The sequence below is a fragment of the Sceloporus undulatus genome, chromosome 4 (assembly GCF_019175285.1).
Source record: "Sceloporus undulatus isolate JIND9_A2432 ecotype Alabama chromosome 4, SceUnd_v1.1, whole genome shotgun sequence".
Lineage (NCBI taxonomy): Eukaryota > Metazoa > Chordata > Lepidosauria > Squamata > Phrynosomatidae > Sceloporus > Sceloporus undulatus.
In genome coordinates, this window is record NC_056525.1 from 27,194,940 (window position 1) to 27,208,558 (window position 13,619).

The following is a 13,619-nucleotide window of genomic DNA, read 5'->3' on the forward strand; positions in this document are numbered from 1 at the left end:
GTGTCTTTTAGATTGTAAGCCTGAGGGCAGGGAACCATCTGACTAAAAAAATTATGTACAGCGCTGTGTAAATTCACAGCGCTTTATAAATAAAGGTTAATAATAATAATAATAATAATAATAATAATAATAATAATAATATGATGTACACCTTTAGAATGCAGAGAATCTAGCTTATCCCAGACATGGTTCTAAAGTTTTCAGGGTGTGGAGGATAGGAAAAAGACCTGCAGAGACAAAGAGAGAAAGCAGAAGAGGGAAGATGGTCAGCATAGCTAGCAGAAGTGCTGCTAGACAGAGAAAAAGGATAGGGAGGGGGGAGGAAGAAGCAAGAAGATGAATGCAAGTAAAAATGTATGTAGTGGGAGAAAGAGAATAGGAGGAGGGAAAGAGAGAGAGAGGTAGGGCAAAGACATTTAGACAGGAACTGTGGGTGGGGGAAAGAAATGGGAGGTGAAGCTCTTTAGCCAGGAACTGTGGGGAGGAAGACAGAACAAAGGAAGATTAGACAGAAAAGTGAATTTAAAAATTAAAAGGAAAAAGAAGCAAACATCTAAGCAGTGCTGAAGAAGAAGAAAAACTATGATACCACCCTTCTTACTTACAATGGTACAACACACCTGCATTTCAAACCAAGAAAGGAAATTGTACTGCAGCTTCAGCTATTTAGCAAACCATAGTGAGAAAGCTAACAATAAGTTAGGAAAAACCACAAAGCAAAAATTGCTTGTAATGCAATGAAAACTGAGGTAGCTCAGTATTTCATCACAATAACTGCTCCCTTCTAAGTGCTGGTGTAACTTAGAGATGGAAAGGGAGAAGGTGATCAGGTGGATTACTATGAGAATCTGCAGCAGTTGCTCCAAGCAACCTCCAGCAAGTTGGAACAGCATCACAAAGCTTAAAAGAGAAAACACAACCTTTCTTTTCAAGATAGCACTCTTGCCCTGAGATTCCTTCTCTTACTTTCAGTCCTAGAGGAGAGGGGCCAGGCTTTGAGACCCAGGAAACTTAGCAAATGCACCTTTTCCAGACTCATGCAACACTGGTGAGAGAAGGCAGACAAAAACTCGCCAGCGCTAAGCATCCTATTTCTGCAGTGCATTATTTCCTTCATGGCCACTGCACCTGTGGCCATTTCACTCTTACCACCACCAGTTTTAACATTACTGGGCTGATGTAGTAGTCTCAGTCAAATACCCAGTGTTCCAGCAAAGGACACTGAATCTTCCAGGTGAATGTAAGTCATGTGGAACTGGCTTGCCAGTGTTGGGTCTAGGAGGGTGCGTCAAAGCTTTTAATAGCTGCATCATACTAATAATTGCTGGTACCCAGTCTGCAGCACAGCAGTTAAAAAGAGAGAGAGGCACTCCCTTCAGTGCAGTTGCTGGTAGGTTTCTGTGGATAATTTCTACCTACATTCCTTTTTTTTTTTCTGTTTCCATAATAAAGTGACATCAATTAAAACAGATGCTAGATTTCTCTCCACTGACTTGCTTGCTTGCATTGCAGAAGTGATCTGTTCTGGATTGAAAACTTTTTAAAGGAATTTCCAAATGACAACAAGCTCCTCTGATAATTTTTGGGGGTATGTGTTAGCTCCACATGTGTTAGTATCCCTACACAAGCAGTATCCTGCCTTGGTATTTGGGCACTTGATGGCAATAATGTTAGCCTTAAAATAGATGGGATGGGATATGTACTTTCAGAATTATTTAGAACTTGGAGAAGTCCCTCTTTTAGATGATAACTCTTTAACCTCCCAGCCAGCATGGGAGGCCCTGGGTGTTGTCATCCAAAAAAGGGATCTTTCTGTTTTCATTTACAAAAGGAGACATGCTTTCTCCTCTGTACCATCAGTGTACAAATTTAATCTAATGTTTCCATGCCCTCTAACTGTTCCAGTTTGGCAGGGACAGTCCCGATTCGTCCTCTCTTACCCCACTTTTCCAACTTTTTTTAAAACGTGTCCTAGTTTCTCTGTCTTCCTCCTACTGGCTGCTCCCAGAGCATTCTGATCCTGGAGCTGCCGATTACCTCCATACTCCATAGTGATGCCAGGTGGTGGACTATGCATGTGTCCCCACAGTGTTACCTGACATTGCTGCTAGTGTGAGTCACTCCTTCTGAGATCAGAAACATGGCGCCCAGCATTGATCACATGGTTGTGCACCTTGTTGTGACCTCAGAGGGAGCAACTAGTGCCAGTGGAAGCAGCACTGGGCAACAAAGTGGGGATGTGTGTGTAAATAGCCACCTGGTATGGCTGCAAAGTGCTCCAGATTTTCCTGCAAAATCCAGAGCAAAATGTGCATTACAGTGGGCCCTTGATATCTGCTGGGGTTTGCCTCCAGGACTGCCCTCATGGATACCAAAATTCATGGATGCTCAAGTGCCATTATATACAATGACATAGTAAAATGGCAAATCAAGGTTTGTTTTTTGGATTTTTTCTCCCCCCCCCCCCATTTTTTTTTTTGAATGGGTACGGGAATATTTTCAAGTCATGGATGGTTGAATCCATCCCTAAGAGGAACCAATTTTATTTTACACAGGTTTAAGGGAGGGAAAGGGTGTGTTCAGTGCATAACTGGCCTTCTATTGTGAAAACCGTCTCCACTCGAATTGGGGATTTGGTCCTGTGCCATGCAGATGGGGTGGGACTGCCTCAACTACTTGGATTTTCTGAGGGTTTGGAAAATATCAGTTTTCCAACCTCTGGGTCTACCAACTTTGCTGACAGCCCACTTGAACACAGCCAAGATCAAGAGAGGAATTATTGCTTGAAAGTTCATCAAGTTAATGTTATACTTATCTTAATTTTTGGTGGACTGTGCACCAAAGAGTCATTTCTAAGAAGAAGAAAAAAACAGAGTGAAAGAAAGGTATAATCTGAGTGACTCAGAAGATTCTGCAAATCATGTTTGTCTGTTGTAGGTGTGAAGCAAACAGTTTTCGTTGATTACTTAGCAAATGCCAGAGACTGATATGCAAATTCTTGCATTTCAGAGGAAGTCTGATCATCTTCCTTGTACACAAACAATTTCTGTCAGAAGAGCAAAGTGCATGATGCTTTTTCATCATCTACATTTCAAGAGCTGGAAATAAAGGCAGGAAATCTTCCCTTCAACTGCCAAAGGTCATTGAGGGGTGGAGGATATATGGTCTTCTGTATAATAAAGGCATAATAATATTTTAAAATCCCACACAGTTAGGAAAGGAAGGATGCTGATATGAAGGGTAAACTCCCTTACAATATGGTTATTTTCCATTGCATTACAGGCTCCAATCTTGTTTTTGCAGAGAGAATGGTGCTTCCTCTATCTTCTGCTTCCACTTATGTAGTGCATTTTACTTCTTTATTGGTGATTAGTTGATGTCCATTCATAAAATTGCTTCTTTGGTTGCTAGAAGAATGTGTTTATGATGAACAAACTGTTGGCCTTGCAAAACCCAATCAGTTGCTGTCCTGTTCCATTTCTTGATCCTAGGCCAAATTTTCCTACAATATTTGATTCTGCTATGTTTCTTACTTTTGCATTCCAACTGCCTATGATTAACAAGAAGTCCTGTTTTGGTGTGTGGTCAGTTTCCTCTTGGACTCCAGCACAGAATCTTTCAATTATCATCATGATCATGATAATCTTCTCCTCCTCTTCCTCCTCCTCTTTCCATGGCATTACCTTGCCATGGTGGTGGGATTGAGTGCTACTGTGAAGCAAGAGACTCTGTGCACAGTAGCAGTGCTGCTGGTGGTATACTGCATGTTAGACAGGCATTTGCTGATGAGCCAGACTAAATGTGCCAAAGAGCTACTGGGCAACAGCAGTAATGTGGGTGGTGGGAGACATTGGCAGATGATTTTTCAGAGACAATGGCAGTGGCACCATAGCTAACACTTGTTAGTAGTACTCAGAAGATGGCATTGTAAAGCTCTTTTGAATGTCTTTTACCATAAAAACCCTAGGACGAGGCAATTCAAAATGAAACAGGACATGGTACCAGAAGATGCCATTCCCAGGTTACATGGCACTCTGAGCTACTGGGGTACACCATAGGACAACTACAATTAGCACTGTGACTAATGATGCTACTGGACTCAAGCCAAAAGAGTGTTTACCTGCTGACATGCTGAGAGGTGAAAGGAGGGACCAAATCTGCACAACACATAGGAACGTGGAATGTTAGAAGCATGATTCAGGGTAAGCTAGCTATAGTAAAATAAGATTCAGGGGAAGCTAGGTATAGTAAAACAAGAAATGCAGTGTGTAAACATTGCAACACTTGGGCTGAGCAAGCTAAAGTGGGCAGGAATGGCACATTTTGAGTCAGTTAATTGCACAGTGTTTTACAATAGGCCCTCGGTATCTGCGGACTTGCCATCCACAGATCCCAGCATCTCTGGATGGCAAGCCCATGGGGGAGGCAGCAGAGGAGGAAAAGGAGGGGTAGAGGGAAGAGGAGGCAGAAGAAGAGGAGACAGCCCTCTGCCACCTGCTGTGGCGAGAGCAGCACGGTGGGTTTTGGGTGGCCGGGGTGCCAAAGTCCCATTGACCCCAATGGTAGTACAGCGATGGGACTTGAACATCTGTGGACTTTGGTATCTGCGGGTAGATCCAGAATAGATCTCCCATGGATACTGGGAGCTGATTTTACTCAGGAAGTGAAAATCAAAGAAGAAATAGGGTGGCATCAATAGTGAGGAGCGGTGTAGCAAAAGCAGTCATATATAATGCAAAGAGGGGCCAAATAAAACAATATGACACCTGGGAAAACCTATCAATATACCCATAATCTGAATTTGTGCTCCAGCTACAGAGGGGCTCCATAGGGAGCATGTATATGAAATAGTCACATGTATGTAATGCATTTGTAACTGCCCAGCAGTACTCTGGCCACTAATTTTAGCACATGGGAGTTATAGTCCAACCAAAGAAATGTGTCCAGGCTTTTTGAAAATAATTCCCATTGTAAAAATGATACTTATAATAATCAAATAATTCTGGGAGGGGGAGATGGTGATACTGATAATTATTTTTGAAAAAAGAAAAATAGGGAAATAGAAAATAAATGAGAATGATCTCATTCTTTGCATGGACAAATATTCTGTGATGCAATGATTACAGAGTTGTTGTCTCTCTCCATACACTCCAGCCCGCTCCAGTCATGTGCCTACACAAGCCAGCCTGTTAATTCTGCTTGTCATCTTTTTTCTGGTAGACTTTTAGGTGGGATGTAGGGATCTCATCCACTTTCAGAAAAGGATGAGAAGAAAAGGAAGGAAAGAAATTGAGGATGGCAGGTTTTTAAAAGGCTTTCTAACTCTGCGAGGTGAACAACAGAAGGCTGTAACTTAATGCAATATTAAATTCAAGAGCTCAATTGCCTACCCAAGGTGGTCAAAGGAAATGTTGTGGAGGAGGTGTACAGCTATTTCATCAAATGTTTTTATTGTTTGGTGTTACCAGCTCCCATGGAGAATGTAACTAGTTCAAAAGGTGGAGTATAAATGTTCAAAATAAATAGATAAGACAATTGCATTTAGTATCCATATTTTAGTTGTCTTTATTTACTTCCATGCACCTTTGCACATCTCTCCCATTGAAAGCAAGGGGTGATCAAAATAAAAATTGATTGGTAGCTGGATTGTACCATGAAAAGGCAAACTTGCAAATAGGAGTCTGTATTCAAAAGCGGCAGTTTGTTTTCCAGTTTCAGAGTTTCAATATAGAAGTAATTTTCAGCAATATCCGTAGTCCTTCTCTACCTCCAGCGCCTCCCAAGATGCTCCCAATTGGCTCCTATGCTGCTTTTCAGGACAACAAAGACACACAGCCTATAAATGCTCATTGCTTTGGAAGATAGAGCTGTAGCCAAGGGTCCGTTTAGGGGAATATTATTATTATTATTGTTATTAGCTCAAATATTGCAAGAGGAGGGCCTGCTACGACGGCCCTTGCAGAATCGTCTCCCGATATGTATACGGAGTAGACCAGGGGATTCCAATAAATAGAGCTGAGACAGACTTTTAGAATTAATAACCAATTTATTTATAAAGGGAAAAACACATACGATTCACTAGCATACACACACACATACAAGGCTCAGGAAAAGCATAGGTTAGCATGGAATAGGATTTTAGGCATCACTGGGGTGATACTTACCAGAATGTAGACTCCCTCCAGGAATCCAAATGGAATATGATGAGGATGGCATGAGGCTCAGCCATGGAATGACTGGCCAGGAATCAGGAGCCAGGAGCCAGGTCAGGGTTCAAGGGGACAGAGCTTCCCCCTGAAGTCCAGACTGGCCCAGTGAACAGGCAAATCTGAGAGTATTTATAGGCAAAATCTTGCTTCTGGCAAAGGTGCTTGATGGTGAGAACAAAGGTGTTTAATTACTTGCTTTTCACCTGGATGTCCCTGTCTGATTGTCTTAGTGGTCTTAAGCTGCTTGGACAACAGACCCTGAGAGGGGGCAAGAGCCTCAGGCAAGGCAAATATTTGCTCTTCCTGGTCCTATGATAATCCCTTATGCGACTCTCTAGATATGATGATGTGGGTGCCCCTCAGGGGTGTGTGTGCATGTCCTCATGCCTTGCTGGCAATGGTGGACAGGCTATTAGAGTTCATCTAGGGGTCATTAAGGGTTATCATTTATACCAAAATTTATATATGGAGCAGCATGGGTAACAGAGCTATTGCAACATGTCACTGAATGTACCGCCAACCTGCTTGTCAGTGAGCTGCGGTTCCAGCTACACAGGAAACTTACAGTCCATTGGCAGAAAAAATGGTGATGATACTAGAGTTACAGGCTCACATTCTGTCTGAGATGTTGTCAGGCCTGTGACTTAACATCATCACCATTTTTCTCCTGTATGATTTTGAACAACTTTGATGAAGAGGAGCTATGGGAATAAATAATTTTGAATCCCAACCTGATCTTCAGTTCCCTTGAAAGAAATTCTCTCAGTGTGATTAGTTTGTTTGTGTAAAATTAGGACAGTTCCCCCTCCCTCCCAGTGTGATTCATGGCTCACAAGTAAATGAAGCAGGAATGTTCTTATGCAGCTTCATCAATGCTAAATATCTCTTAGTGTCAGTAGTGTCACAATGGCTTTTGAGACATGGGACATTGTGTAACTGTCTGCTTTAAGTGGGACAGCCACACCTAGGACTTATCAAGAAGGGGAAGTTTCCAGATATTCTTGCTTTGTTTTGTACCTATGTATTCCCAGGTATGTATCCGAAGTCTTTCTTGAAATATCCCCGGTTCCCCTCATCCCCCCAGCCTTCTGTTCTTTCCCCTTCTCCTCCTAATGATTATCCCTGTGATCATGCAACAATTCATGCAATATTTCAGAAATTTATATTCACCTATTTCCACTGAACTTTATTATTATTCAGGAGTTATAGTCAAAGTGCTATACTTTGACTATAACTCCTAGCTGCACTAATTAAACAATAAGATCCTTCTCTTTTGGTGCAAGGATTCCCCCTCCCCCCCCTCCTTAATCTCTGTTTGATCTGTGTCCTGGAAACAATAGTTGTGTTTTGTTGTAGTGGCCATCTAAGTTAGTTTGGGGATAAAACAAACATATAAACATACATTTCATTTCAAAAAATACTGGGAAATAGAAATGAAAAATGCTTGGCTTTGCTGGGAGTTCCCAGGAAATGGGGCAAAGACAATGGAAATTATCAGATGGGGGACAGGAGCAAAGACTGTCCTTATCTTGTCCATGACAGCGATTGCGCAAAAGACATTCATACATTTGCACTGATCCTGTCATTAAACTGTCAGTGAAGTGGAATTGCATTAACGCGTGCTTCCATTAGTACAAAATGAAGGGCAAGGATGGGACAATTCCACTTCAATGACGGGACAATGACAGGATAAGCACGACATCACATGAAAGTCTTTCATGTGCAGTTAATGATGGGACACTGACAGGATAAACATGACATCGTGTGAGAATCTTTTTGCAATTGCGCCATAAGAACAGGAAAAGGGTAGGACAGGGACATCCCATCCCCGGTATGATAATCCCCACAGGTATATGGATTGTCAAAATAAAATCAGTTTGCCCAGCAGCAAAGCCTGGGATGTTCTGAGTCGTTTTTCTTACCTGGAGGACCTCTTACCTATCTGCTTTCATGCTTTTCCACTTGGTTTTAAAATGTCCCAGCTTCCCCCACCCAGTTCCAAGCTCTTCCTCCCCCCCCCCCTCTTCTTGTTAAAGCAAGGAGCTTGGTTATGGGGCAAAATATCTATACCACCAACAACTCAGGCAGCTTCTCCTGAGGCAAACAAAGGTGAGGGACTACTACTCTCCATGGCCAGCAAAAGCTCAGCAACCCTGGGTGGATGAAGAGGAAGAAGATGCAATGAAGAGGAGGGAGACAAAAGGGATTATCAGATGAAGGACGTCCCATCCCTGTCCTGTCATGTTCCCATCCTTCCTGCGTGATCACAGGAAGGACTTTCAGACAAGATTTGCACTTATCCCATCCATAAAGCACAAATGATGACGATCGCACAAAAGGCTTTCAGATGAACTAGATTACTGCACTACATTCTTATAGCACTGCTATTTTGCTTTAATTGCTCTGGCTGCCACCTGTTGCATTCTGGGATTTGCAGTCTAGAAAGGGGCCTTTAGAATTCTCAGCCAGAGAGCTCTTAGGCTTCACTGAACTACAAACCTCAGAATGCAGTAGGAGGTAGCCAGAGCAATCAAAGTGGAATAGCATCACTATAAGGACTTTATCACACTTGGGAAAAGCTGGGAAGAACCAGTATTAAAAAGGTATTTTCCTGGCAAAATCACGAGATCGTGGCTAAGATTTTCAGATGATGTTGCAATTAGAGAGGATTTATCCTGGAAAGAAACAGGATTTCCCTCTGAATGGTTTGTTGCTTAAGCTTTCCTGTTTCTTCCCAGGATATAAGTCCTCTCTAATTGCAGTGTGTCTGAAAATCTTTGCTGCAATCTTGCGACTTTGCTGGGAAAATGATAAATCCAATGTATAAGGTTTATTTACAGCTATATTACATATACTGTATATTATTATGTACCCAACCATCTTTTTCTGATGAATTTTTCTTCATTAAGATACCTTGTTGGCTTGCATTATAATTACAGAACTCGGAGCATGACAAAGGCTTAAAATTGTACTTTACTAGTAACAAACCATTGACCAAAACATTTATATTATTCCTTTCATTAAGGGATTGTATACTCAAGCAGCCCATGACCAAAAGGTCTGCTGTCCTTCTCGCTTCTGAGGAACAAATGTGCCCTGAACTCTTGGGGGCAAGTCTTGTCTGCTGCTGCTTCTAAGAAAAAAGAACTTTAGAAGGATCCATCCTGTGTCCCTATTTGCAGCAAGGACAGGCTGCCCAAAGAGAACAGCAAATGTCATGCTCAAAATGGAGGGCATTTTGGAATTCCTCCTGGACAGAAGGTTGAAAGATAGGACATGTCCTGGAAAAGGAGGATGGCTGGTCACCCTGGAGGTGAGGCAGGAGTGCTGTTCCCATGTTCTCTCGCACCACACAAGAGGAGGAAAAGGAGGATGCAGCAGTCTTCATTGTTACTGTTATTGCTATGCATCAGGAACAACTTTTTTTTAAAAAGGAAGAAATCTGTTTCCTTTCTTTTGCATAATCTGCATTTTGTATCAGTGGTGCACCATATCTGTATCTCTGCTCAAATTGTACTGATTCAGGGAGAATCCTAGGTACTGTATTCCACAGTATGCTTTCAGAAAAGAGTTATTCATATTCAAGAGGACTGGGGTGGGGGAGACTCTCATTTTGTATGGTCAAGAAAACATTAAGAATGCCAGACTGAGACAGCAAATCAATGAAGTGTTTGTAAACTGACAAAATATATGCTCCAGATAGGATTGGGAGCAGCTGAGTTGGCACCAACGCATGTTAAATACCAAGAAGCCTTGCTGAATTGTCCAGTGGAATATTTCAGTTACAGCAAAGCTTGGGAACATTATTCTTTTGGATGACATTTCCCAAAATCCAATACGGCCACACTGGTTGAAGAATTCTGGGAGATCTCTTCCAACAAAGTTCTGTTTCCAAGCTCTGACAATCCTATTTATGTAAACTTGGAAGTAAATTCCACTGTTATCTAGTGAAGTTCACACCTAAATATATATGTACCCTAAGACTACTGTCCTGTACACACTTATTTGGTACTAAGGCCATTGAACACATTGTGAAGGATTTTGCTTAAATGTTCATAGGCTCAGGCTGTAGAAAGTCTTAGCCTCCTGGGGAGGTTCAGAAAGGTTCATGCAAGCAGGCCAGGCCTTAATTTCCCAACAGGCTGCATGCAGGAACAGTCACCTATTTTAAAACAAAACACATAATCATCATCAACAACACTGTATTTAGAATTAGCAAGCTAATTATACACATCTATGGACTGCTTTGCAAATAGGAAATAGAATTAGTCAAGTGAAGGGAGAGGAAAGGAACTACTTGAAATGTTCATAGAATCATAGAGTTGGAAGAGACCACAAGGGCCATCCAGTCCAACCCCCTGCCATGCAGGAACTTTCAATCAAAGCAAATGTTGAGGACCTTAAAGCTGTGCTACAACACACCAGCTGTGTTCTTCACAGTCTATGGCCAAATTATGTTTTGGTGCTACAGTTGCCAGAATTCTGCAGCTAACAGGATTCCTCTATGGAATTCTGGACATTATAGTCCAGAAAAAAACCAGTTTCTTTAGAAAATGAATTGCAATTTTTTCCAAGCTAGTTCCTCTTTTCCTCAGGAAGTCCAAGTGCAAGGGCCGTTGCTTATAAGTAGATATACTGGCACATGTCACATACCCTCCAAATTTCACAGTTTGGCAGGGAGAGTTCCAGTCAATCTTCAGTCATCTCTCTTTTTCAATTGCTTTTAAAAATGTACCGATTTCTCTTTCCTTGTCCTGCTTTCATCCTTTGTCTTTAACTTAATTCCAGTAGGTCCAGACAAAAACAAACTGTGACATCCTCGCTTAACATGTGTGATCTTCCTCATTGATAACTTAGGCCATCTGACCATGCACTAATGTTGTTTGGCCACATGTGATCCAGTTTTCATCTGTGAAATGCTGCTGGGGGCTATTATAAAAAAAAAAAAAAAAAAAAAAAAGAGCTTCAGGCCTTCCCTTCAAGATTATTTTTTAAAATCCTATTTTTTTAATTGGAAGCTACACAATCATGGTCAAAATGACAATTTTGGCTGAGGAGGTGGCTGGTTTGAATGTATCTGGCATGGCCTGTCAAACATTCAATCCATCCGAAGGCTCCAATATCTTTATTGACTATGTCGAAAAGGGAATTTCAGTAGGTGTTGTCTGTCAAACAGACAGATAACAATCACTGCCTACTGAAATTTCCTCTTCTACACAACCATTTAAAAGTACAGGAAGCATCCCCAGTTTTCACTCTGGCAACCTGGTCCTGAGTCTCCATCAGCCAAGAGGAAAGGACTGTCAGCAAATGATCAGCTCATCCAGTAGAGGCAGCAGCTTGTTGCATTCTGCAAGGCTTAACTGATTTGTTGCTGCAACTTGCTAAGACTCTCCAGGAGGTCTATGTAATTACTTCTGACAAGGAAAGAAAGCAGAACTTCAGCCCAATAGTAACATCTTTCTATGTGCCTTACTGCATGACACTGTAGTTTTTCAGTTCTTTTTCTGCGGGTGACAGCCATAAAAGCGAGTCTTTTTTTTTCTAGCTAGAAAAATCTGTTTGACAAGACTTGCTTTTATGATCATCCCTGTAAATACAAAAGACAGGGGAAAGAGCAGAAAGAAACATAATAGACAGTTAGTATTTAAGTATTGACTATTTCAGTGTTGGACTACAACTTTGGAGAAAAGAGTCCAATCTCTATGGAAGTTCACTAGGTGACCTTGGGCAAGTCACAGAGCCTCAAAGGAAGGCAAAGGCAAACTGCCTCTGAACAAATCCTGCCAGTAACACCCCATGATAGCCTTAGGGTTGCCATAAATTGGAAATGACTTGAAGGCACACAATAGCAACAGTATAAATTAATTGTATAAACAACAACAAAGGTCTAAATCAGTGATGGCAAACCTTTTGGAGACCCAGTGCCCAAACTAAAAGGCCTTCTGGCACCGGGTGTTACCTGGTGCAAGAAATGGGATTCCCCGGGGGGAGGGGGCGGATTTCCAGGGCAGGACTTCCAGTGTGGGACTTCTTCCCCCTGCCCCCCCCCCCAGGCTTTCAGTTGCCTTCAGCTAAAAGCCCAGGGTGGCTGGGAAGGAGGAACAGCTGTGCAGCTGTTCCTTCTCTTCCCCACCCTCCGCGTGCCACAAAAAATGGCATGGTGTGTTATCTCTGGCACATGTGCCATAGGTTCACCACCATGGGTCTAAATGTTAAAGTGTAAGAGACACATTCAACCATTTTTTAATCTAACAGAAACTCAGGGGTGGCAACTGTGGAAGGGCTTAGGACCAGTTTTGAACCCTGTGCCTCTTGATGAGCAACTGGAAGTGATGCTATTTCACTTCTACTTCCAATTTCAGCCAAATTATGCCTCTTTTTAAATTTTAGGGGTGGATGGGGGCGGTTTGACATGTGGGTGCAAAACAGCTGTTTTTTACAGCAATTTTAAGCCATTGGGGGGCTGGGTTAAGAGTTGCCTGCTTTTTATTTTTTAAAAACTGGTTTGGGGTGCCATGGGGGGCTTCAAGACTGCACTTTGGAGTGCCAAGGGCCACATGTGACCCAGAAAGTATGTTTTGCCTATCCTTAGTCTTCATCTTTCTCTGAAGCTTTTCATTCACCCTTTCTGCCTTCAGTTTGGCTTCAAGCCCTGCACTGAGGGGCATTTGGGCTTTGCAGAGAAGTAATTTCTCATTACGGAGTCTAGTGGGGAGGATGGCAAGAAACTAAACTCACAAATGTGTGTGCATAAAAAACAATAAAGTGGAAGTTAGCAAGTGATGTTCACTTTCTAAAGAGCTCCTGAAAAAAATCATCATGCTTTATTGCCCTAATTAGTTTTCCTGGTATTTCATGCAAAGATTCCAGAGTGCTTAGAAAGTTAATAGGGGGTAATAGAGTGGAACATGAGGAGGAATGCTCCCCTCCCTTCCACAAATACTCTTTCTCCTGCTGATAACAAGTAAGCAGGGGAAAATATTTTGCTTGCTTTAAAAGAAGCAAAAGTTCAGAGAGTGGGTAGGAAAGGAAGCGAGTGACATCACAATACTTTTTAATGATTTTGCCTGCTAGCTACAGTAACTTGCATCTGCTATGGTTAATGCCAAGCATTAGTTGTGTTCCATACCTGCACACTGGTGCAGGATGTGAATCTTCAGCTTTAGATAATAATAATACAGGCTTTCCAATGGAGGGCCAAGCTGAAAAACTCTCCAGTGTATAGTCACACGTTGTAAACAAACTCTTTGTTAGAGATGCCCTTGTCATGGCCTTCATTAACCTTGCAAAACCCCTGAATTTCACCATAGAAAGGATTAGATAGCCATAGAGTCTTATGGAAGGGGCCTCCTGGGCCATCTGGACCAATCCCCTGCTCAATGCTGGATCTCCAGCTAAAAGCATCCC

General features: G+C 42.1%; 1 protein-coding gene across 1 annotated transcript in view; it reads left to right on the forward strand.

Annotated features, from left to right (window-relative positions):
• The window catches only part of LOC121928838 (opsin-5-like), an 84,789-nt gene that overhangs the window by 15,957 nt on the left and 55,213 nt on the right, over positions 1-13,619 (forward strand). The gene's annotated exons all lie outside the window — the stretch shown is intronic.